Below are 23,768 nucleotides of genomic sequence, written 5' to 3' on the forward strand. Positions count from 1 at the left end.
CAGTGGCCGGGTGGGAAGTGGTTAAAGGACTGTGCATTTCATCTTAAGTGTTAAATCCGGCGTATTGTGTAATAAAAGGAGAACTTTATATAACTAACTGCGCAGTTGCTTCCTCTTTTTTTCCTCCGTGCTTTCTGCTTGTTTTAAAACTACGTGTTTTGTATTCTGACCCTCTACGGCGTGCGCAGCCTCTACAGCTTTCAACTTCTGCGTTGTGGTATGTAAGATTTAACCCTTAATTTACCATCCCATGACTCTGCTAAACCCATCGTGGACAATGTATGGGCTAGGACACTATAGGGAGCCTCGGTCCAGCCGATCTCCACAACATATATATTTATTTTTTCTTTCTAAATTAGATACTGAGTCTTTTTTTTCTTTTTTTCAGTATGCCAACAGGTTCAAACAGTGCCTTCAATTGCGGTAGTACTAATGCCACAAACAATTCCCCACTATCTATTACAGTCAGTGAGATATTAGTACTTGAACCCTGTTGGCAAAAAGCCAAATGTCCAAATTTTGCACCTGTCTTCCCCTTTGCAAGAGATGTCAGTAGCAAAAAGAATTATTCATATAGCATGTTTTAATCAAAAGTTAGCCTCACCAATTTATGTATTACCTTAAAAAAGTGTTACTAACGCTCTACCCATATTTTAAATGGTAAAAACATCCCTAATGTCACAATACTTCAAAGACCGGGGACAGACTTGATAAGGCTCTTCCAATAAGTGACATTACTCCCTGCACTGTCAATCCTTCTTAAAACACAAATTTGTGTAAACCAGGAATACAATCAGGACACTTTTGAGACATTTTTTTTTTTTTTTTTTACTTTCCCTAAGATGCCACTGAACGTCTGATTACAGCAAGGCAAATAAAATATTTTTACTCGCTGCATCAATGTCAGAATCATCCTGCCAACTATATATATATATATATATATATATATATATATATATATATATATATATATATATATATATATATATATATATATATATATCTTATACTTTAGAGTCAAAGCATTTATATATAAATCATTAAAAGTCAGCATCAGTACATCACCAAATATTGTAACATCACTCTACGTTTCATTATAATACAATGACAATACAATGCAGTGGAAAGGTGTCATCTTACCTTATGACACCTGACAAATTCCACACAAACAAACAGATGACCTTATTTTATCTACTTATTTTATCTCCTAAGCGAAGAAAGGCAAGCAAAGAGGTTTGGGTTTTTCTGGCACACTCCATCAGATATCTTTATAAAACTTCTTACAGTACTGTGGGTTTCTCAGAACCCCTTGGACTATCTCAGAGTCCTTCTTTTTGGAACTATCTCAGAGTTCCTTTGGACTACTCAGAGTCCTTTCTTTTTAGAACTATCTCAGAGTTCCTTTGGACTTCTCAGAGTCCTTTCTTCCGTCAACCGAACGGACTTCTACCTACCGAGGTTCATAAATGTCTTTAACACTACACCTTCTGTTAATCCCATATAGGGAAACGGTCTTTTAAACTAAAGTCACGGCAAGAGAAATAATATTAATTAAATCAGACTCACCCGACTTAAATAATGACCGCCCCACATTCTGACACCAAGCTGTTGGGGTACATGTATGTTCTAAAAGCAAGTGAACCCTCGTATGATATCCTGATTAGAGTGTTCCCCAAAAACCCATTCAGATCTGGAGATCATTCCGACAAGAAATTATGACACACACAAGGCATGCAATTCAAAATGATCCAATCCTTTACTTCCCTATTTTCGCTTATATAACCAACATGACATCACAACAAAAGTCCAACCTCTTCATTAATATACAGACATTACGTATACATCAGATGTTTAAAAAACACCTAAAAATAATACATTATTTCTTCATACAGAAACTGTCAACAAGAAAGAACTTCATGCGTCATTTAGAGGAAATCATGTTATTTACAAGGATTTGAAACTAACTTTTGATAGACGTCACATATACATATTATTCTAAGATGGATACATATTTTTATAGCTAAAATGGTGGACAGCAAGCTAAAATATCCTCACCATTAGGGATGAGCTTCGAGTTCGAGTCGAACTCATGTTCGACTCGAACATTAGCTGTTCGCAAGTTCGCCGAACACCGAACAATTTGGGGTGTTCGCGGCAAATTCGAATGCCGCGGAACACCCTTTAAAAGTCTATGGGAGAAATCAAAAGTGCTAATTTTAAAGGCTTATATGCAAGTTATTGTCATAAAAAGTGTTTGGGGACCCGGGTCCTGCCCCAGGGGACATGTATCAATGCAAAAAAAAGTTTTAAAAACGGACGCTTTTTTAGGAGCAGTGATTTTAATAATGCTTAAAGTCAAACAATAAAAGTGTAATATCCCTTTAAATTTCGTACCTGGGGGGTGTCTATAGTATGCCTGTAAAGGGGCGCATGTTTCCCGTGTTTAGAACAGTCTGACAGCAAAATGACATTTGGAAGGAAAAAACACATTTAAAACTACCCGCGGCTATTGCATTGCCGACAATACACATAGAAGTTCATTGATAAAAACGGCATGGGAATTCCCCCCAGGGAAACCCCGAACCAAAATTAAAAAAAAAAAAAATGACGTGGGGGGGTCCCCCTAAATTCCATACCAGGCCCTTCAGGTCTGGTATGGATATTAAGGGGAACCCCGCGCCAAAAAAAAAAAAAAAAAACGGCGTGGGGTTCCCCCAAAAATCCATACCAGACCCTTATCCGAGCACGCAACCTGGCAGGCCGCAGGAAAAGAGGGGGGGACGAGAGTGCGGCCCCCCCTCCTGAACCGTACCAGGCCACATGCCCTCAACATTGGGAGGGTGCTTTGGGGTAGCCCCCCAAAACACCTTGTCCCCATGTTGATGAGGACAAGGGCCTCATCCCCACAACCGTGGCCGGTGGTTGTGGGGGTCTGCGGGCGGGGGGCTTATCGGAATCTGGAAGCCCCCTTTAACAAGGGGACCCCCAGATCCCGGCCCCCCCCCCTGTGTGAAATGGTAAGGGGGTACTTACCCCTACCATTTCACTAAAAAACTGTCAAAATAGTTAAAAATGACAAGAGACAGTTTTTGACAATTCCTTTATTTAAATGCTTCTTCTATCTTCCTTCATCTTCTTCTGGTTCTTCTGGCTCTTCTGGTTCTTCCTCCGGCATTCTCGTCCAGCATCTTCTCCGCGGCGTCTTCTATCTTCTTCTCCTCGGGCCGCTCCGCACCCATGGCATGAGGGGAGGCTCCCGCTCTTCTCTTCATCTTCTTCTTCATCCTCTTCTCTTCTTCATCTTCTTCATCTTCTCTTCTTTTCTTCTGCGGGCCACTCCGCATCCATGCATGGAGGGAGGCTCCCGCTGTGTGACGGCGTCTCCTCGTCTGACGGTTCTTAAATAACGGGGGGCGGGGCCACCCGGTGACCCCGCCCCCCTCTGACGCACGGGACATGACGGGACTTCCCTGTGGCATTCCCCGTGACGTCACAGGGAAGTCCCGTCAAGTCACCGTGCGTCAGAGGGGGGCGGGGTCACCGGGTGGCCCCGCCCCCCGTTATTTAAGAACCGTCAGACGAGGAGACGCCGTCACACAGCGGGAGCCTCCCTCCATGCATGGATGCGGAGCGGCCCGCAGAAGAAAAGAAGAGAAGATGAAGATGAAGAAGATGAAGAAGAGAAGAGGATGAAGAAGAAGATGAAGAGAAGAGCGGGAGCCTCCCCTCATGCCATGGGTGCGGAGCGGCCCGAGGAGAAGAAGATAGAAGACGCCGCGGAGAAGATGCTGGACGAGAACGCCGGAGGAAGAACCAGAAGAGTCAGAAGAACCAGAAGAAGAAGAAGATGAAGGAAGATAGAAGAAGCATTTAAATAAAGGAATTGTCAAAAACTGTCTCTTGTCATTTTTAACTATTTTGACAGTTTTTTAGTGAAATGGTAGGGGTAAGTACCCCCTTACCATTTCACACAGGGGGGGGCCGGGATCTGGGGGTCCCCTTGTTAAAGGGGGCTTCCAGATTCCGATAAGCCCCCCGCCCGCAGACCCCCACAACCACCGGCCACGGTTGTGGGGATGAGGCCCTTGTCCTCATCAACATGGGGACAAGGTGTTTTGGGGGGCTACCCCAAAGCACCCTCCCAATGTTGAGGGCATGTGGCCTGGTACGGTTCAGGAGGGGGGGGGGCCGCACTCTCGTCCCCCCCTCTTTTCCTGTGGCCTGCCAGGTTGCGTGCTCGGATAAGGGTCTGGTATGGATTTTTGGGGGAACCCCACGCCGTTTTTTTTTTTTTTTTTGGCGCGGGGTTCCCCTTAAAATCCATACCAGACCTGAAGGGTCTGGTATGGAATTTAGGGGGAACCCCACGTCATTTTTTTTTTTTTTAATTTTGGTTCGGGGTTTCCCTGGGGGGAATTCCCATGCCGTTTTTATCAATGAACTTCTATGTGTATTGTCGGCAATGCAATAGCCGCGGGTAGTTTTAAATGTGTTTTTTCCTTCCAAATGTCATTTTGCTGTCAGACTGTTCTAAACACAGGAAACATGCGCCCCTTTACAGGCATACTATAGACACCCCCCAGGTACGAAATTTAAAGGGATATTACACTTTTATTGTTTGACTTTAAGCATTATTAAAATCACTGCTCCTGAAAAAACGGCCGTTTTTAAAACTTTTTTTTGCATTGATCCATGTCCCCTGGGGCAGGACCCAGGTCCCCAAACACTTTTTATGACAATAACTTGCATATAAGCCTTTAAAATTAGCACTTTTGATTATTCATGTTCGTGTCCCATAGACTTTAACGGTGTTCGCGTGTTCGAGCGAACTTTTTTCCTGTTCGCATGTTCTGGTGCGAACCGAACAGGGGGGTGTTCGGCTCATCCCTACTCACCATCAGTAATCATTAATTTCATACAATTTAGTGAGATGTTCAGTCTGCAAAGTGTAAAGTGGTTACAGAATCACTTTAAAGGACTTTAAACATTTTCATTTTCTGATTAACCATTGATTAATTAACGCATACATTTATGTTCTTGCTTAATGTTATTGATCTACAATGTATACACGACAATTTTGTGTAAATTTCAATAAAAAACTATTGAAAGAAAAACATTTTCATTTTCTAATCCATTATCAGAGTTTCTATTTAAAACAAAAACTTACCAGAATGGTTTGATATTTCTCCTTCTGAACATGGAGCACAATTATAACAACATGGGTGATATCCTTCTCCTACAGATTTTCTGAACCCTGAAAGACATTCCTCGGAGCATCGACCCCTTGGGACCTAAGATAATATAGAACAATATGAACTATTCAAGAGCAAAACTACAGATATAATAGTATAAATAAGCCAAGCTTCTGGCGTTTACAATGATGTAGAATGCATACCTTGGTAGAAACACATGGACCATTCCAGAAGGTGGCCCTTGATTAGTCTGGATTAGGGATGAGCTTCGAGTTCGAGTCGAACTCATGTTCGACTCGAACATTGGCTGTTTGCAAGTTCGCCGAACAGTGAACAATTTGGGGTGTTCGCGGTAAATTCGAATGCCGCGGAACACCCTTTAAAAGTCTATGGGAGAAATCAAAAGTGCTAATTTTAAAGGCTTATATGCAAGTTATTGTCATAAAAAGTGTTTGGGGACCTGGGTCCTGCCCCAGGGGACATGGATCAATGCAAAAAAAAGTTTTAAAAACGTCAGTTTTTTCGGGAGCAGTGATTTTAATAATGCTTAAAGTCAAACAATAAAAGTGTAATATATCTTTAAATTTCGTAACTGGGGGGTGTCTATAGTATGCCTGTAAAGGGGCGCATGTTTCCCGTGTTTAGTCTGACAGCAAAATGACATTTCAAAGGAAAAAAGCCACTTAAAACTACTCGCGGCTATTGCATTGATGGTCCGAAATACACATAGAAGTTCATTGATAAAAACGGCATGGGAATTCCCCACAGGGGAACCCCAAACCAAAATTTGAAAAAAAAATTACGTGGGGGTCCCCCTAAATTCCATACCAAGCCCTTCAGGTCTGGTATGGATATCAAGGGGAACCCCGGCCAAAATTTAAAAAAAAATGAAGTGGGGGTCCCCCTAAATTCCATACCAGACCCTTCAGGTCTGGTATGGATTTTAAGGGAAACCCCGCGCCAGAAAAAAAAAAAAAAAACGGCGTGGGGTCCCACCAAAAATCCATACCAGACCCTTATCCGAGCACGCAACCTGGCAGGCCGCAGGAAAAGAGGGGGGGACGAGAGAGCGCCCCCCCTCCTGAACTGTACCAGGCCACATGCCCTCTACATTGGGAGGGTGCTTTGGGGTAGCCCCCCAAAACACCTTGTCCCCATGTTGATGAGGACAAGGGCCTCATCCCCACAACCCTGGCCGGTGGTTGTGGGGGTCTGCGGGCGGGGGGCTTATCGGAATCTGGAAGCCCCCTTTAACAAGGGGACCCCCAGATCCCACCCCCCCTGTGTGAAATGGTAAGGGGGTACTTGTACACCTACCATTTCACAAAAAAACTGTCAAAAATGTTAAAAATTACAAGAGACAGTTTTTGACAATTCCTTTATTTAAATGCGTCTTCTTTCTTCTTTCTTCTATCTTCCTTCATCTTATTCTTCTTCTTCTGGTTCTTCTGGCTCTTCTGGTTCTTCCTCCGGCGTTCTCGTCCAGCATCTCCTCCGTGGCGTCTTCTATCTTCTTCTCCTCCATGGCATGGGGGGAGGCTCCCGCTCTTCTCTTCATCTTCTTCTCTTCTGAAGAAGAGAAGAAGATGAAGAAGAATATGAAGAAGAGAAGAAGATGAAGAGAAGAGCGGGAACCCCCCCCATGCCATGGGTGCGGAGCAGGCCGAGGAGAAAAAGATAGAAGACGCCGCGGAGGAGATGCTGGATGAGAACGCCGGAGGAAGAACCAGAAGAGCCAGAAGAACCAGAAGAAGAAGATGAAGGAAGATAGAAGAAAGAAGAAGAATTTAAATAAAGGAATTGTCAAAAACCGTCTCTTGTCATTTTTAACATTTTTGACAGTTTTTTTAGTGAAATGGTAGGGGTACTTTTGTACCTCCTTACCATTTCACACGGGGGGGGCGGGATCTGGGGGTCCCCTTGTTAAAGGGGGCTTCCAGATTCCGATAAGCCCCCCGCCCGCAGACCCCCACAACCACCGGCCAGGGTTGTGGGGATGAGGCCCTTGTCCTCATCAACATGGGGACAAGGTGTTTTGGGGGGCTACCCCAAAGCACCCTCCCAATGTTAAGGGCATGTGGCCTGGTACGGTTCAGGAGGGGGGGCGCTCTCTCGTCCCCCCTCTTTTCCTGCGGCCTGCCAGGTTGCGTGCTCGGATAAGGGTCTGGTATGGATTTTTGGGGGGACCCCACCCTGTTTTATTTTTTTGGTGCGGGGTTCCCCTTAATATCCATACCAGACCTCAGGTCTGGTATGGAATTTAGGGGGACCCCCACGTCATTTTTAAAAAAAATTTTGGCCGGGGTTCCCCTTAATATCCATACCAGACCTGAAGGGCCTGCCTTGGAATTTAGGGGGACCCCCACGTCATTTTTCTTTTTTTAATTTTGGTTCAGGGTTCCCCTGTGGGGAATTCCCATGCCGTTTTTAGCAATGAACTTCTATGTGTATTGTCGGACCGGCAATGCAATAGCCGCGAGTAGTTTTAAATGGCTTTTTTCATTTGAAATGTCATTTTGCTGTCAGACTGTTCTAAACACGGGAAACATGCGCCCCTTTACAGGCATACTATAGACACCCCCCAGCTACGAAATTTAAAGGGATATTACACTTTTATCGTTTGACTTTAAGCATTATTAAAATCACTGCTCCTGAAAAAACATCCGTTTTTAAAAGTTTTTTTTGCATTGATCCATGTCCCCTGGGGCAGGACCCAGGTCCCCAAACACTTTATGGCAATAACTTGCATATAAGCCTTTAAAATTAGCACTTTTGATTATTCATGTTCGTGTCCCATAGACTTTAACGGTGTTCGCGTGTTCGAACGAACTTTTTTCCTGTTCGCATGTTCTAGTGCGAACCAAACAAGGGGGGTGTTCGGCTCATCCCTAGCCTGGATACCATAGAATATGCAATGAACCAGAAGACAGTAATAGACATCTAGGAGTACTAGCAGATTCCTTTCATTAGATAGGTTACAGCAATAAAATTATCAGTACAAGCATAAATGCTGCCTTAATAAAATCCAAAAAGGGCGCATGCGTGGGAGCTCTGAGATGGCCAACAGTAAAAATACACAAGTGTGGCGCTAAATTTTACGTAAAAAATGAATATACAGGTACAGTGAGTACAAATCAGAAAGTACATTATGAACCGAAAAAAATACGTGAGTATACAGATTAGTGAATATATAATGACAATCAATATACATGTATTGAACAAAATGTATGAAAAACGTGAACTATAAAGTCCCAATATATGTGCAAATAGGCAAAAAAAGTCTATAATAATGGTGAAAAGATAATGATAACCAGGTGTCTCCTGAGCATGCAGGGGGATGGTTCAGAGCCGGCACCTTGGTATGTAAATAAACCGTAGAGAAACCGGAAGTGCACAGAGGATTGATGTCGGTGTCAGGACCATCACCAGAAACCAAGGAGGCTTACCAGAAAATGTGGCTTGAAATGGCGTATGCCATACAGGTCAAAAAGGCTTGATGACCAACAGGTCTAGGCATATAATCTGGCCGGATGTCATCAGGTAAGGAGGGAAGAGGATCAGCACGGCTTCCTCAGCAGTGGATGCACCGTAAACCAGATAATTGGTGTGGATAACATGTGAGGGAAAAAACACTCACATAGCGTAATAACGTTTGAACTTGGATTTATTAAAATAAAAAGAAAACAAACTCACATTTTCAGAGGTTAAAAACAGCATGTAATCTTGCAGCGGTAGTTATGAGGGGTCCACCCGACATGTTTCAACTAAAAAGTCATCATCTGGGGTGTGGACCCCCTCATCCCACCGCTCTATATATAGATAAATGATGAATGATGACCCCCACTGGAAATGACCGAAACCGGAAGTGCTTCTGACGACTTTTGTTTCCGGTTTAGGGGGTATAAGTGTCCCAAATCCACTGCTGAGGAAGCCGTGCTGATCCTCTTCCCTCCTTACATTATGACATCCGGCCAGATTATATGCCTAGACCTGTTGGTCATCAAGCCTTTTTGACCTGTATGGCATACGCCATTTCAGGCCACATTTTCTGGTAAGCCTCCTTGGTTTCTGGTGATGGTCCTGACACCGACATCAATCCTCTGTGCACTTCCGGTTTCTCTACGGTTTATTTACATACCAAGGTGCCGGCTCTGAACCATCCCCCTGCATGTTCAGGAGACACCTGGTTATCATTATCTTTTCACCATTATTATAGACTTTTTTTGCCTATTTGCACATATATTGGGACTTTATAGTTCACGTTTTTCATACATTTTGTTCAATACATGTATATTGCTTGTCATTATATATTCACTAATCTGTATACTCACGTATTTTTTTCGGTTCATACCGTATTATCTGATTTGTACTCACTGTACCTGTATATTCATTTTTCACGTAAAATTTAGCGCCACACTTTTGTATTTTTACTGTTAGTTTTGATCCTGAGTCTACGGGTGTGTTGGCTGCTGTTTGTTACCTTTAGCGCAGCACTGTACTTAACCTCTGTATATCCAGCTCTGAGATGGCCACCTGAGCCGGGAGCTCAGCATCACCCCGGACCCACAAGGCACACAGCCCACACTGCAACCCCCCAAGACAGCAGGCAATGAGCCATCCTGAACCAGGAGACCCTGAGGAGTACCCCTGGATGTCCGGACCTGCCGCCAGACGGGATAACGGGCCGCAATTTGACAAGGCAGGGAAGGATGGATGTACCAAGATGGCCACCGCCACCGCAGCAGCCCAGCCACACACGGCCTACGTGGAGAGGACACAGGAGAAGAGGCAAGTTCCACCCCCAGCAACCCTCACCTACTCCCAGGTGGCCCAGGGCAGCCCACAGCCCCCCTGGCTCCTTCTCCAGCCTCCACAGAGTCCCTGCTGGGCTGCGCTATGGAGGAATACACCATGTCCCTGGTCGGCCTTCACTACACCACCTCCAATCAACCCCATCCCCAGGCATGCATGACCATGACCCATCCACACCGCAGGCAGACTTATTCCTCAAACTCTGACCTTCTAGAGAGGGGACTGGCCAATACAGCAGCCCAAATCACAAGAGACATCAAATCTGATTTTGCTAACCTTGTATCCATAATGGAAGCCATAGAAAATAAACTGGACATTACGGTATCCAGAACAATCAGAATGCAGCACATATCCAGGTCCTTCAGGACCAGCTAGATACTGCCCTTTCCAGGATTGATGACCTCGAGAACAGGTCCAGAAGATATAACTTCAGAATCCATGGCCTTCCTGAAACCATTACGGATATTCCCCCAGATGTACAAGACCTTATCAAGGAGCTGATACCCAGCACACCCCCTCACCACCTGGAGCTGGACAGAGCTCACAGGGCCCTAGGACCCCCCAGAAAAAATGGTTCCCCGAGGGAAGTCATCATGAAGTCACACTTCTACACCATAAAGGAAGAGGTCATGAGACAATCACGCATCAAGTCGAAAGTGATGTGCCAGGGGCACCAAATACAAATCTTTACAGACCTCTCCCCCTCCACCATCCAAAAACGGAGAACTCTCAAACCACTCCTAACAGTCCTCTCTCAACAGGACATTAAGTATCACTGGGCCTTCCCTTTTGCGGTGAAATTCTCAATGCAGGGTAAGGCACAGTCCTTCTCAAGCTTACCGGAAGGTGAGAAACTCTTCCTACACCTCAAGCTAATATCGCAGGAAGCGTCCATGGACTTCTCCATGGCATCGGCTGGATCCACCAAGCAACCCTCCCCAGCAAGCCCAGTCTCCCCTCACTGGATCAAAGGAAGGACCAAGAAACACAAGGATGGCAGACCTCCATAAGACAGCAGACTGAGTCTATTAACACTCTGCCCTCACTTGGGCATTCTTTACCGGGACAGCAGTCCCTTCTGTTGATGGAGCTATGCGCTCCTAACCTAAGTTGCCGAATTGTTGGCCCACCGTTGTTTAACCTCCAAGTTCTTTATCTGTCCTTGATCACAAGCAACCCAAAGGACATGACGGAGAGACTCTCCTTTATGCACTACTAAATGTCCTGAATGCACTTTAGGTCATGATGTATTTTTTTTCAGGGACTTAGATAATGGTCAGATTGGGGCCCTAATCTGCAGAGTTCTCACCTTCCCTTGAGAACATTCACAGGGAGTCCGGGAAACCAAAGTCCACTCTAACTAGGGGAGCCATGGTGTGCTCGACTCTAGTGGCCTGTAACGGGCAACCACAGTACCTTGAACACACCCTAATATCCACTGGGGTTCTCCCTCCCCCCCCTATTTGCGGGGAGGGGGGTGCCTGGAGAAGATCTCTGGGGTTAACCCCCCATATAAGCCTTTCAGATTATCTTATGTTCATTTTTCTCTACCCAATGTTTCATGGACAAGTTACTTTTAGCTGTGTTTGTTAAATGTCACGGTTTCACACTGAAGCAAGGGTCCGGGGTGACCCCCTTGCGCCTTCATCCTTCACCCATCCCATAGAAACAGATTCCCTGTTTCTGTGGAATGGGTCATCGCCCTCTTTTAGGGGCAGCCAATGTTTATTGGTAGGCGTTTGGCAGGAGTATTCCATGCCAGACACCATTGGTCCTCTTAGAAGATGTCCTTTCTTGTTTTGCTTGCTCTCTCCCCCTTACCCTTTTCTAAACCTTTCTCTTTCTCAAGCAAATCAACAGGTTGTTATCTGTACCGGGTTCCAGACTCGAATCGAGACCCACCCCACACTCAACTCTAACCTCAACGGAAGAAGATGGCAAAGGGTAAGTGATGGTAGCATCAGTAGCTTTCCACCCCTCTGTTTTCATGACTAACTCAAACCCAACAGGGATGGATCTCAGGGTGGCTTTACACAATGCTCAGGGACTAAATTTCCCCAGGAAATGGAGAATAGCATTTGAAAACTATCGCTCACTCAAAATAGACATAGTTTTGCTCCAAGAGACGCACTTTCCAGCTCGATACAACCCCAAATTCCTCCACGCATACTACCCTACATTTTACCTCACGCAGAAAACAAGACTAAGGGGGTAGCAATACTATTTTCGAAGAACAGTAAATTTTCCCACATCTCCGACTACAGAGACCCAGAGGGTAGATTCATCCTTGTCAAAGAATCAATCGAGGGAAGACTATACTCTATAATTTCCTTTCCTAATTTCCTACTATGCCCCCAATAAGGGACAAACTAAATTCTTCCAAGCTATCCTCAAAACCCTGAACCCCCTCGTGGAGGGCAAGGTCATCTTTGGAGGGGACTCAAATGTTGCTTTCGACCAGGGGCTTGACAAGACAAAACCCCTCAAGGCCCAGCTGACATGTCCCACTAAGGCGAGTCTCAACATAGCAAGAATCCTTCACTCCCACGGCCTGGTCGACATTTGGAGGGAACTGAACCCCATGAAAAGGGACTACATGCAATTATTTCTTCTCCCACCAGTCTTATGCCAGGATCAATCATATCCTGGTGCCCCTCAACCTCATTCCCTCGACACATAAAGCGACCATCATAGACACTGTCTGGTCAGACCACTCGCTGGTCCTCTTTTCCCTACAAAACACCCTTACCAGGACACCGGGAACACACTGAAGACTAAATTAATTGCTCCTTAGTGACCCCATCAAAACCAAAGAAATAGATGGCTCCCTTAAGAAATACTTCCGTCTAAATAATGTAGATAACATCTCCCCTGAAATTCTATGGGCAGCCCACAAAGTCACCATTAGAGGTAAAATAATCTGACTAGCGACCCAGATCAAGAAAGAGCGACAGATTGACATTAACAATCTGGAAAAAGCTTTTGCAACCCTAAAAACTAAACACAAGAAATGCCCCTCTAAGTCCTTAGCGGAACAATTGGACGCTGCCAGATTGGAGCTCAACTTGGCACTAACAGCAAAAGTGGAGAAACTCATCCACTGGAACGGAACAAAATTCTACCCACAGAAAGATAAAATCGGCCCTATGTTAGCCTCTAAGCTTTCACCACAGTACCGCACACACACCCTTCCCAAAATCAGAGTAGCTGGACAACCACCTACAGCCAATCCAAGCAAAATACCCAAGGCTTTCCAAGAATTTTACACCAAGCTCTACAGCACGACCCCCATGGACAAGGGTCCAAAGACCTCCCGATACCAACCCTATCCACTGAACATAAAGATATAATGGAGGCAGCCTTCTCAGTTGAGGAGATAATGGAAGTCATTAAAAGCCTCAAGAAGGGTTTAGCCCCTGGACCTGATGGACGTTCAATGCCATATTACAAAGCTTTTGCTGACACTTTGGCCCCTTACATGGCAACATTTTTCAATGCAAAAGCCCTGGGATCTCCTTTAGACCCTCAACTCAACACTGCCTACATAACTGTGATCCCCAACGTGAAAAAAAACCAGGAGGAAGTGGAGAACTATAGACCTATCTCCCTCATAAATAATGACCTAAACATATTAACAAAAATCCTCGCCAACCATTTAGCCTCCTTTATTAACCGATATGTCCATAAAGACCAAGTAGGGTTTATCCTGGGTAGACAGGGGCCAGACCAAATCAGAAGGGCCATTGACATTGTCTCCCTTCTACAATCTAGCTGGGACAAAGGCCCTAAACAAGAGGGAATACTCCTATCCCTCGATCTACACAAGGCTTTCGACTTGGTCGAATGGCCTTATATTTTCACCCTCATGAGGCATTGAGGATTTGGCCAGTGCTTCATGGGGATTCTCCACTCCCTCTACTCCACCCCGAAAGCTATGATTCACCTCCAAGGACATTCCTCAAAACCCCTTAGTATTGCTAGAGGCACTAGACAGAGATGCCCTCTGTCCCCTTTAATCTTTGCCATCGCAATTGAAACATTGGCGATAGCCATACTTCCTAACCCCAATATCCAAGGAGTGACATGCGGGTCTCAAATTCATAAATGCAGCCTGTTCACTGACAACATGCTGCTATTCATAACTTTGCCAATTACGTCCCTTCCAAACCTCTGCAAAATACTGAACAACATAACAGCGGCCTCGGGCCTACGGGTAAACTACGCTAAGTCCCACGCTTTCAACATCTCCCTCAAACCAGATACAGTAGCAACACTACAAAGCGCCTTTGAGTTCAAGTGGAGTGACTCTGCCATAGAATACTTGGGGATCAACCTCACTGCTAAAATAGAACACTTGTATTCATCGAAATTTCCACCCATTTACCAGAAACTTGAGTCTGACCTAAAGAGATTGGGCTAAGGGGGAATTTTCCTGGCTAGGGAGAATTCACTCCATAAAAATGACACTCCTCCCCAGAATGCTCTACCTATTCAGAGCCATCCCGATTAACATAAGGAGAGATCACTTGAAATCTTTCCAAAGGAAAGTCAACAAATTCATCTGGAGGGTGCTGGACACAGGTTACCCCCAATAAATTTTCCAACTTAAGACACAGAGGTGGTTGGGTCTACCATGCATATTATGTTATTTTTATTAACTATTATTTTACTAAGTATTTCTAAGCAGCAGGACTAGCACAACTCTCCACTGTTTATTCCAGATTTGAAAAACTGGACTGGATACAAATAGAGAGGCAGGCGGCCCCTACCTTCACCTTAGGCTACCTACAGTACTTGACTGCGAGAATGTGTTTCCAGCACGATCCCGTCGCACTGGTTCTCAGCGACAGGGTACTGTGCATCTTGCGCTGGCTTGCTCATCGGGAAAGGAAAACAGCTTTTTTCCTTTTGCGATGGGCGACAGGCAGTGCTGACAGCTGTCTGGTATGAATCATGAGGGGGAACGCCACACCAAGTTTTAAATAAAAAACTGGCATGGGTTCCCCCCCAGGGGCATACCAGGTCCTTAGGTCTGGTATGGTTATTAAGGGGAACCCCCTAAGCTGAAAAATTGGCGTGGGGGTCCCCTCAATATCCATACCAGACCCTTATCCGAGCACGTAGCCCGGCCGGTCAGGAAAGGGGGTGGGGACGAGCGAGCGCCCCCCCCCTCCAGAACCGTACCAGACCGCATGCCCTCAACATGGGGGGTGGGTGCTTTGGGGCGGGGGGCACCCTGCAGCCCCCCACCCCAAAGCACCTTGTCCCCATGTTGATTAGGGGTGCAACGGATCAAAAAACTCACGGTTTGGATTGTTCCTCGGATCAGGAGTCACGGTTCGGATCATTTTCGGATCAACAAAAAAAAAATCACCCCCACTGTAATATCCACAATCTCCCTATTGGCAGGGTGTGGCAGAGTATTGGCAGAGTATTGCAGGGTAGGTATTGGCAGGGTATTGGCGGGTATATTGGCAGGGTATTGGCGGGTATATTGGCAGAGTATTGGCAGAGTATTGGCAAGGTATTGGCAGGGTATTGGCAGACTATTGGCAGGGTATTGGCAGACTATTGGCAGGGTATGGCAGGCTATTGGGAGGGTATGGCAGAGTATTGCAGAGTATTGGCAGGGTATGGAAGAGTATTGGCAAGGTATGGAAGAGTATTGGCAGGGTATGGAAGAGTATTGTCAGGGCATTGCAGAGTATTGTCAGGGCATTGCAGAGTATTGTCAGGGCATTGCAGCAGGGTATTGCAGAGTATTGGCAAGGTATTGCAGCAGGGCATTGTAGAGTATTGGCAGGGCATTGCAGAGTATTGGCAGGGTATTGCAGAGTATTGGCAAGGTATTGCAGCAGAGCATTGCAGAGTATTGGCAGGGCATTGCAGAGTATAGGCAGGGCATTGCAGAGTATTGGCAGGGTATTGCAGAGTATTGGCAGGGTATTGCAGCAGAGCATTGCAGAGTATTGGCAGGGTATTGCAGCAGAGCATTGCAGAGTATTGGCAGGGCATTGCAGAGTATTGGCAGGGCATTGCAGAATATTGGCAGGGCATTGCAGAGTATTGGCACTGCTGCCATCCGATCTCTCCCCTCCACTGTACAGATCAGTACACAGAGGGGAGAGAGGAACCTCCGATGGAGCGATCACGTGCTAAACGGCCGCCGGGTGTACCAAGATGGCCGCCGCTCCGGAGCTAGGCCGAAGCCGCGGCCTTTCCTATGGCCGAGGCCACAGAGCACTCCGCGGATCGCGGGTGTCCCGTACGGATCAACCTCCGCGGATCGGATCATGGATTGATGACGATCCGTTGCACCCCTAATGTTGATGAGGACAAGGGCCTCTTCCCGACAACCCTGGCCGTTAGTTGTCAGGGTCTGCAGGTGGAGGGCTTATCGGAATCCGGGAGCCCCCTTTAATAAGGGGGCCCCCAGATCCTGCCCCCCACCCTATGTGAATGAGTATGGGGACTGTAACGTCATATGGGGGCAGGGTCACCGGGTGACATCACCCGGTGACCACGCCTCATGCCTATATAAGTCATTGTGCACCGCTCACACAGCATTACAGTGGGAGAGAACGTTGTGTCAACATTGGAAGGAGAGAAGAAGACTGGGCCAATGCTAGCAAGAGAGCTGCAAAAGAGCAGAAGATAGCAGAGGAGCCCAGCAGAAGATCTGGAGAGCGGGAGAAGAACCGGACACCGGGAGAAGAGGTCGGAGAGAGAGGGAGAAGAACCGGACACCAGGAGAAGAGGCTGGAGAGAGCGGAGAAGTCGAAAGAAGACCCCCGAAGTCGGAAGAAGACCCCCGGAGCTGCCTAATAAATTACTTTTAAAACCTGTGTAGTGTGTTTTTTTATTGACACTTTTTTTTCCCCCAGGTGAATGGGTAGGGGTACGATGTACCCCATACTCATTCACATAGGGTGGGGGGCCTGGATATGGGGGCCCCCTTATTAAAGGGGGCTCCAGGATTCCGGGATTCCGATAAGCCCTCGGCCCGCAGACCCCGACAACCAACGGCCAGGGTTGTTGGGAAGAGGCCCTTGTCCTCATCAACATGGGGATAAGGTGCTTTGGGGTGGGGGGCCGCAGGGCGGATAAGGGTCTGGTATGGATTTTGGGGGGACCCCATGCAGATTTTTCAGCATAGGGGTTCCCCTTAATATCCATACCAGACCTGAAAAAATACAAGAACCCCCTATCGGGGCTTTAAAGCAGCCAATGAAGTGCAGTATAGGTAGTTGAAAAAATTCAATTTTATTAGTACAAAAAGTATAAATAGCATATTAAAAAAAATTCACTGAAAATGAATACTGACTGTTATGCCCCGTACACACGGTCGGATTTTCCGATGGAAAATGTCCGATCGGAGCGTGTTGTCGGAAATTCCGACCGTGTGTGGGCTCCATCGGATATTTTCCATCGGATTTTCCGACACACAAAGTTGGACAGCAGGAGATAAAATTTTCCGACAACAAAATCCGATTGCGTCAATTCCGACCGTGTGTGGCCTGTTCCGACGCACAAAGTGCCACGCATGCTCAGAAGAAATTCCGACACGGGACAGCTCGTTCTGGTAAACTTAGTGTTCGCAATGGATACAGCACTTTCGTCACGCTGCAATGTTAAAAATGGTTTAATACAGCGCACTCTCTTCTTCTTTATAATGTGACAAGAATTAAGTAGTTTTGCTGCTCATATTCACACACACTTCTCACAAAGTTTTCTTTGTGTTTTTTTATTGGGATTCCCTCAATATATTGTTATTAGTTGTCACATCTGACATTTTTTTTTTTATATATTTTTTTTTTTTTTTTTTTTATTTTACGCCTTTTTTTTTCTGTAATGTTTGGATTTTTTCCAAGGCTGATCTTTGTTCAATGTTATTTTTATTTTTACTCCTGAATATTTTTGGGTGTGTTTTGTGTGTCAAGTTACCCCAACACCATTGATATCTTTTATTATTTAATCTCAAGGAGATTGTTTGTTGTTGGTGTCCCTTGTTCATTTCACATTGTATATTTGAAATGTACCTGAACCCTCACAAACTGTCATTTTTGAAGTAAAACACATAGGAGAGTATAATTCCAAACAAAAATCCTTTATTAAGGGATCAGAACCAAACAAAGAGGAAGGCAACACTGGATCAACAGGAGAAATTAGTGAAGCCTGGGACCCCCACGGCAGACATCAATTCTTCAACATCAAAATTGGTGGCCTGAGGAGTCCATATGTAAGGGAGGGCAGTCTGGTCCAGGATTCGCAGAGATCCGGATAGCAGCAGATGACATCTGTGTCCCCATGCTGTGGTACCACAAGAGGCTGCATTTTTTGGCCGACCAGACTAGATCCAGGGTCCTCACTTTCTGGTCTTCCTTACACGCTTCCTTCCCGGCTATGGCTGTGCAGTTGGAGATGTGGCAGGAGGAGGAGTAGGACCTTGAGGAGGACTGGGAGGACCTGGAGGAGAGGGAGGACGAGGAGGAGGACCTGCAGGAGGAGGAGGACCATCGCGAAGGCGTGTCTGAGCTGTAATTTGGCCCCTCATACCTTTCTCCAGAGCCTCCGATATGAGGGCCTCACACATTACTTGTTGGCCCTCCTCCATCCTCTGCATTTTATATGCAATGACGGCAGCAATGTCCTCCTCCACGGTCTGTCGTGCTCCCTGGACCTCTGTAGCCCTCCAAAAGAGTCCTCCGGTAGCCTCCTCTAGGGCACTCCTCTTCCTGCCACTTTCTCTTTTCAGGGGGGTGGAGGGACCTTGATATCAGCCAGCCGGCTCGGCCCGGCCACCTCCTGGCTGAGACTTCCCTGTGTATGAAAAAGGGACATGGTTGTAATGTTTTGCATCATCAATCACAATCCTAAATTAGTACTCCCAACTAACATCTAGTTAACATCATTGATTGGACAAGCAGAAATATTTAGAGGAATGCTATACCTGGCTCAAGCTGGGCTCCTCCTTGTGTTGCCTGAAAGGCCCAGGTTGGGCATCAGAAGCCTCAGCCAGGGGGGAAGGAAGCGTGGAAGGAAGACTTGAGAGGGAGGACCTGGGTTCAGTCTGGCCTGCCAGAAAATGCAGCCTGTCGTAGGACAACATCCTGGGGACATAGATGTCATCTGCTGCTCCGGATCTCTGTGAATCCAGGACTTTCTTGCGCTCCCTTAGATATGTGCTCCTCAGGCCACCAATTAATATCTTTAAATAAGTGATGTCTGCCGTGGGGATCACCTGCTTCACAATTACCAACAATTGCTCCAGTGCTGCCTTCCTCTTTGCTTGGTTCTTGAAATGGGGGTGGTTAATCTCCCACAGACAGGGCAGCTCACTTAGCATATCTATGAATACTGACATGAAGTCATTATCTTTGAGTACCATATCCATGTTCACTGCAAGACACAACACAAGACAAAGCCTAATGTCAGACAAAACTCTCCTAATCTTGTTACAATATAGGCCTCAATCTAGAAGCAGTATAGGCACAAGTTTGTCTCTTACCTTCGTTCTTACGATCGGCGCGTCCAATGCTCCTTCCTCCGCTCACAGATCGTACGTAATACGCACGCGTGTTATGCTTTATATACACTGCGCATGCCTGTAACTCCGCCCGCCCCTGACGTTCTTTCTAGTCTATTCCCCGCCCCTTTTCGTTCGGCGCAGTGGGTGAAGAGCATGATGGCGGAGTTAGAGCAGGTGCGTGCTAATTGCAGGAACGAGGAGGAGGAGGAGGAAAGCCCGGATCCGGACACGTCCCGATCCAGAAGGAGACGTTTTAAGGCCACAAATATGTCCTTTGGGGAGATGTTGGAGATGGTGGACATCATGAAGAAGGCCGACTATGACGGAAAGTATGGGCCTTACCCCAACCCGAACATCCGAAAGGCAAAAATCATGGCGAAAGTGGTCAGGAGTCTGGAGAGGAATTTCGGGGTCCGAAGATCAAAAGATCAGCTCCGGAAGCGGTGGTTGGACCTGAAGTTGAGAGAGCCAGAGCAGTACCGAAAGATCCGGAGAGTGCTGCAAAAAAGTAAGTAGTTGTGCTGTGTTCCTATTCTTTCTGTCTTTATTCCGTTCGTTCTGCTCCATATGCTTTTAGTAATTGTAACGTTTAAAAGGGCAACTTTAATGTTCATGGGCCCATTATTCGTTCGTATCAAACATTTTTCTTTGGGCCTCTAAAACACCATTGTTTAGGCCATATACATTTTCCCACATTTTTTTTTGGGCCTACTTGGATGCCAAATATTTGTTTGTGTAGATGGGTTTGTTACTAGAATGAAATGCCAACTAGATTGTGTGTAAGGAGAGGACACTGAGCAGCTGTTTTCACATCTGGACACTGGAGCACTAGTGTGGGACACAAGAACACCATTTTTATTAGGGGGGCCACACAGGTGCTCTAGTGTATACTATAGGGGGGTCTCCATCTGTGAAGTTTGTACTAAACCGGTAAAGTATTGCAGCTTGACAAAGGGCAATAAGAAAATTACATCTTGGAACTCGGCTAAAATAGACAATTGTACCCCACTTCCAAGCAATGTTTGCTATTTCTAGTTCTGTTCTAGTTTTTTGGCTTTCTTGTTGGTTTTACACAGGCCTGTGAAAAGGACATTTCGATTTTTGATAATGCTACTGCAAAAATTGTTATACAACAAACATGTTGGTTTGTTTTAAAAACCTTTGGTAAATGCACATGTGATTGTGCAGCTATAAAAAAGTTGCTTACTCAAGAATGTGTGGATTATTGTCTCAACACTACAACACTTTTGGGATGATGTAATTGCTGTTTTATGCAAAAATGGGGGTTATTTCCTAAGGGCAAATACACTTTGCACTACAAGTGCAGTTTCAGTGCAGTTGCAAGTGCACTTGTAGTGAAATGTGTTTTTGCATTTAGGAAGTACCAGCCAACACTGTTTTTTAGAAGGTTACCCAATCACGACATTTTCTGCACTCAACACATTTCTGTCAGGGTCAGCGAAAACAAACACAAGCAGTAAATATCCACAAAGAATTTCTTTTGGTTGTTTTTTATTTGAAAAAGGTTTCACAGATTGTCTGGCATATTGATAGCCCCCCTACCCGCAAAGAACTCCAGGTATCGTAACCGGACATCACGGGCATTCAGGGAGGGCAAGCCAGGACGGCCGCTTTCAAGCGCCGTCAGTGTTGATGGATTTTGGATTCCGGCCTCAGGCCCAACTGAGCCAGCATAGTTTGCTGAATGTTTTCTTAAAAAATTATGGAGAACACAGCAGGCAAGTATTATATGGTTAAGTTTATACTCTGCCATATGGATGGGTGTCAGAAATAATCGGAACCGGCTGGCCAGGATTCCAAATGTGTTCTCCACCACTCTTCGGGCTCTGGCCAGCCGGTAATTAAAAACCCTCTGTTCCGGGGTGAGGGTCCTCATCGGGAATGGCCGCATCAGGTGGTCCCCCAGCGCAAACGCTTCATCAGCAACGAACACAAATGGGAGACCTTCAACATTGTCCTCTGGAGGTGGCAAGTCCAAGCTGCCATTCTGGAGACGCCTGTAGAACTCTGTCTGGGCGATGACTCCACCATCGGACATCCGGCCATTCTTCCCCACGTCCACATACAGGAACTCGTAATTAGCCGACACCACCGCCAACATCACTATACTATTAAACCCCTTGTAATTATAATAGTACGACCCCGAGTTGGGTGGTGGGATGATGTGGACGTGTTTCCCATCAATTGCCCCTCCGCAGTTAGGAAAGTCCCACCGCTGGGCAAAGTGGGAGGCCACAGTCTGCCATTCCTGTGGCGTGGAAGGAAACTGTTGAGGAAAAAACAATAAACATTACTATTTTTACTCAGAAACATGGCAAGCAGATTAGACACAAACATTATGGGGCAACCTCCAGATAGCATTTATTAAGGGGAATTTCACAACACCAAAGTATAAGGTACACCTATCATATTCCCCCTCCCCCCCTCTCATGGGCCATTTCTAACATTATAGGGGGGGGGAACTCTTGGACAGGTAACCCTCTTCACTTCATTGAGAGATGAATGCCTAAATAATGGGTATTACTTGGAACAGCCCCTCCTTAGTTACACTATTGGCAGCCCACTGGACAGGTAAGAAGTGTCATAATACAAAGATATAAATACACACTGTACACATTTGAGCACATTTGGACATTCTGATATTACCTATCAACATAATAATAGGATACAAAAACTTTAAACAGTACCATTGGAAATTATACAGGCAGGCCCTTGCACTACATGCTTTGGGGAATTCATCCATAAATCTGAGCACTAAAGAGATGGGTATAGTGTGTATGGGATTGGCAAAGTCAGCAGATAGATGATTGAGGATAGAGAATTGGGATCAGCTGACTTAGCAGTTGGGGGAGGGAGGGTTTCAAAAAATTTGGGGACACCACAAAAAAAAGCCTCTGGCACTCTGCCTGAATTTAAATCAAAAATAACATTACCAAACATTTTAGGGGGCGTTTGGGGTAAAGCACTACTATGGAGCTGATAAAATACATTGTTAAGTGACTACATGAGGTGAATATAGGCCAGGAGACACCATGCTGGGGAGGTTAGTGAAGGGCAAATATGTATGAAGGACCTAAAATAGTAATTACATAAAAATCAAGCATGCATGAGAACAAAGGGGACATTCACAGCATATTACAAGCATGGTAATTAGGGAATGAGGAAAGAAATACAATATATTAGCAAACATTCAATACAATAAAATGTGATATAAAAGGATAAAAATCTTACCTTCATATATTCCTTCTGAAGGACCTGTATGATGGCAGAACAGGTCTCTGGGATAATGATCCCCAGAGCCTGGGGGGAGATGCCTGTCGAGAACTTCAAGTCCTGCAGACTTCTCCCTGTGGCCAAATACCGCAAGGTAGCGACCAACATCTGCTCCGGAGTGATGGCTTGCCTCATGCAGGTATCCTGCCTGCTGATATAGGGGGTCAGCGAAGCCAACAAACGGTGAAACACGGGGTCCGTCATCCTGAGAAAGTTCCTGAAATCATCAGGATTATTCCCACGGATCTCACGGAGCAAAGGCATATGACAGAACTGGTCATGCTGAAGCAACAAATTATTGGTCAATGAACTCCTCCCCACCCTGTTCATGGACTGGACTTGTGTCAAGGTCAGGACCCCAACACCAAGCCCCCGCACAGCACGAACTCTACGAGGAGTACGCATACGAAACATGGCTAGAAAACGGTCGGCTGCTCAGAACGAAGTAACAGAATGCACTGGAGAACAGCAAGGCCTGTGAAGAGCGACCTGAAAAACAGTAACGAACGAACAAGAACACAATGACAAGTCAAGGGTACTTCCTGCACGCACTGAAGAGCAGATACAAACCCACAAGCACAAACTGAACGGCAGAAAACGATCTGAAAGCCACGAGTCTGAAAAAGCGCGAATCGTCTCTCACCAAACTTTTACTAACACGAGATTCGCAAAAGGAGCCCAAAGGGTGCCGCGCTTGGTTCTGAACCGGCCTTTTCTAGTCTCGTCGTACGTGGTGTACGTGACTGCGTGGTTGTCGATCGGAAATTCCGACAACTTTGTGCGACCGTGTGTAGGCAAAACAAGTTTGAGCCAACATCCGTCGGAAAAAATCCTAGGATTTTGTTGTTGGAATGTCCGAACAAAGTCCGACCGTGTGTACGGGGCATAAGAGTCAAGACATGAACTGGATATGGCGTACAATTGGAGCGGACAAAGTATAC

Source organism: Aquarana catesbeiana, linkage group LG01 (assembly GCF_042186555.1).
Source record: "Aquarana catesbeiana isolate 2022-GZ linkage group LG01, ASM4218655v1, whole genome shotgun sequence".
Lineage (NCBI taxonomy): Eukaryota > Metazoa > Chordata > Amphibia > Anura > Ranidae > Aquarana > Aquarana catesbeiana.